The sequence below is a fragment of the Rhagoletis pomonella genome, unplaced genomic scaffold, assembly GCF_013731165.1.
Source record: "Rhagoletis pomonella isolate Grant_MI unplaced genomic scaffold, Rhpom_1.0 Rhpom_scaffold_00754, whole genome shotgun sequence".
NCBI classification, from domain to species: domain Eukaryota; kingdom Metazoa; phylum Arthropoda; class Insecta; order Diptera; family Tephritidae; genus Rhagoletis; species Rhagoletis pomonella.
Window position 1 is genome coordinate 1 of NW_023459308.1, and position 3,359 is coordinate 3,359.

Below are 3,359 nucleotides of genomic sequence, written 5' to 3' on the forward strand. Positions count from 1 at the left end.
TGTGGAACTGTCAAACCACAATTTTACTCTCTCAAGTGAGAGTAAAATTGTGGTTTGACAGTTCCACAGGTTTTAGTCCGAAGTTCAAAGGAACAGACTATACAGGAAGTCGTTCCTATTGACATAAAACCTGCAAGTGGGAACACTTTTGAGAGAGTGACTGAGCAACTGTTCCTAGTCAGAACTTACCGGATTCAGTACGGAGTTTTTTTTCCTGTAAGTTCATGAAAAGTTTCAAACGATCAGCTGATTTGCATGTGCAAGCAAAAACAAAAAGCGGTGTAAGCAAAGAACCTTATACTTGTAAAAAAAAATGGAAGTAAACAACGTGATGTTTGAATATGTATAAATTTTAATAATTATTTAGTGATATTTCAGCCAAATCAGTGTTGTACAAATGACTTGTAAACAAACCGACTGACGTTTTTACAGGAAATAGTGCTTTTTGCGTTCCCGTGCACTTCTGCATCTGTTCTTCTTTTACTCTCATTAAAATTTGTAGTTTGACAGTTGCACACGTTTTAGTCCGAAGTTCAAAGGAACAGACTAAAGGGCCATTTACATAAGACTTTCCTCGCTCAGCTTGACAGCTCAAACTTTGACAACAAAGCGTGAAACGCAGAAGGTATGCTAGAATAAACGCTTTGTCAGCTTTTGCGTTCTCCTTTTCCTCCATAGTTTTTATCTGTAAAATAGATAACAATATAATAAATTGCATTAATAATAGCAGTAATAAGGGTGGGCTTTAGTAGTCAGCCGCAACTTGTGTTTTAAGAAAACCAGGTGGAATTAACAAACGAAACTTGGTCAGGATGTTAAGGGAGGTATCCTCTAAAACATGTATAACTAAAAAATATAAATAATATCATTGTTTATAAGTTATTTGTTGTTAAAATTTCTTAAGTCGTTCCACTTGGTTTCCTTAACAAAAAAGCATTTGTGCATACTTTTATATATATAAATGCACATAACACTGTACTTAATACTTTGAACACTTTTCTTTTATTTTATCTTGTATATAAATCACTTTAATTAAACTTTTATCGACTTGTAAATTACATTGAATTTCACGCATATTTACAATAACACATGGTTGCAAACTGACACATAACATGTGTTGCCATATTGTACAATAGAATACATACAAAGAATTCAATGATTAAAAAGGAATACAGGGGAAATCAATACAAAACAGAGAGGAGAATTCTATTGCCTGAGGGTTATAATCCCTAACTGCGGCCGAAGGCCGCCTACGCAGAAAGGTGTTCTCTGCAAAAGGTGTTCAGCTCCTTTTCTTCGCAAAACAGAAAGGAGAATTCTACTGCCTGAGGGTTATAATCCCTAAGTGCGGCCGAAGGCCGCCTACGCAGAAAGGTGTTCTCTGCAAAATGTGTTCAGCCCCCCTTCTTCGGCAACACAGAAATAATAATTCTACTAAGTATAAATTCCGAATTAAAAATCCGCTTTTATTATTCAAAATTCCAGTCTGGTAGCACTAAGTTGTATGTTATTTTGCTATCTTATTCATCGTTTATATGAAAACTTTAACAATAAATTATATAAGAACTATAGGGTTGCTAGAAAAAAGGGGGGCAGTTTTGAAATCAGGGGGTCCTATTCTACCCCCCCTCATCCCCCCTTTTTCTAGAATTTGCCGTCCTCTACTAAAATTTTCCCAGTAATAATTCCTATTTACTCTATTTTTGTCATTAAATGCAAATGCAAGAGAAAAGATAGAAGTCGACAGCTGATTGCCAAAGCGGGCAAAAGTTGAGAGTTGCCCAAGATTTTGCTTCGTTTTGCTTTGCTTTGCTTCAAACGTTTTTTATGTGAGCATACTCATGCATATGCCTACATCGATCTTATATGTCAAATCAAAGAACTATCAAGCAAAGCGAAGAAAGTTGTATGTGAGTCATAGGGCATTCGCACGGGGCGATTTTACAGGCAACAAAAGTTGAGTACGTAGTTGAATGAGAAGTTGAAAGTGAAAAAGTTGCCATCCCTATTCAGACGAGGCGATTTTGGATTCAACACGAATCGTTATTTACATTATTGAAAATGAATTTAAATCGCAAAATTTTATTAATTGGCGTAAATTTGGTAAGCCAACCGTTGGTAGAAGTGCTTTTAGCGAAGCTGAAAGATAAAATAAGAGTAAAAAAGTAAAAAAGAAAAAAAGTATGTATACAGAACAGTGTTGGCATTTTTGGTACAATTGTACTTGTTTGATACAATTTCATTTACAATATACTTTCCTACTACGCAGTACTTTTTAGTAAAATTTTGTAATGAATACCAAAAATTATATAGCTCTGAAAATTCACAGTTCGCCTGTTCGTATTTACCTTTGTAAGTTTTGAAAAATGGCTTGAACGAACCAGTATAACATAGCCTAGGCAAATTTTTAAAGAAACTTTTCGATACTAAGTTTTATTAAAACAAAATGTCAAAGTCAGCTTCATATAGAAACAAAGTCTTCTTTAGTTATAAGAAGAGATTTTCTTAAATATAATACCTTTACGGCACTCACATATGGACAAGGTTTTACTATTTATTTTATTATTCGTTAATTTTAATTATCTGTTTATAAACAATAATGTATTCTTTAAGAAAAAGTGTATAACCCCAAGATTAAATCTTTGCGAAACATCCAAAAACAAACATACTATCGTAAAAATTTCGAGCTTTATTAATATTCTTTAGTTTTTAGCCCATTCAATTTTAGTATAATAAAGTGCAAGTTTAAAGTAGCTGGGACTTACCGTTGAACTTGGCAATTTAGTTTTGTCGACGATGTCAGCCATTTTCTTCCATACGAAGTGTGTTCGACGATTTTTTTTATATGGAGGAAATTAGCAACACCTTCATCAAAGAAATCTTAAAAAACTTAGTTATATTAAAATTTAATGGGCTAAAAAAACCACACACTCAAAATAAATCTAGGAAATCGAATTAAATAGATCGAAATTTTTACGAAAGTGTGTTGGTTTTTTTAATGTTGCACAAAGTTTGAACCTTGGACTTGTACGGCTTTTCTTAAAATATAAAGCGTATTTTTACAAAAAATAATTAAAATTGAATAATATTAAGATAAATGGTCAAATCTTCTCGTAAAGTTTTGATAAGCCCTTGAAATTCTATTAAAATGTCAAATTTTAGTACTGAATCCAAAGAAAATGTCTCTTTTATCCATTAATAATAACTTAAATATGCTTTTTGTTAAGATGTATACCTGAAAATGTGTGCATACATATTTGCGTTAAATGCAATACATGTGCACGTGGAATCAATTTGTAAAAGTGTAAAATACGTAAACGTATGTACATAAACAATAAAACTTTCTCATGAATACCATA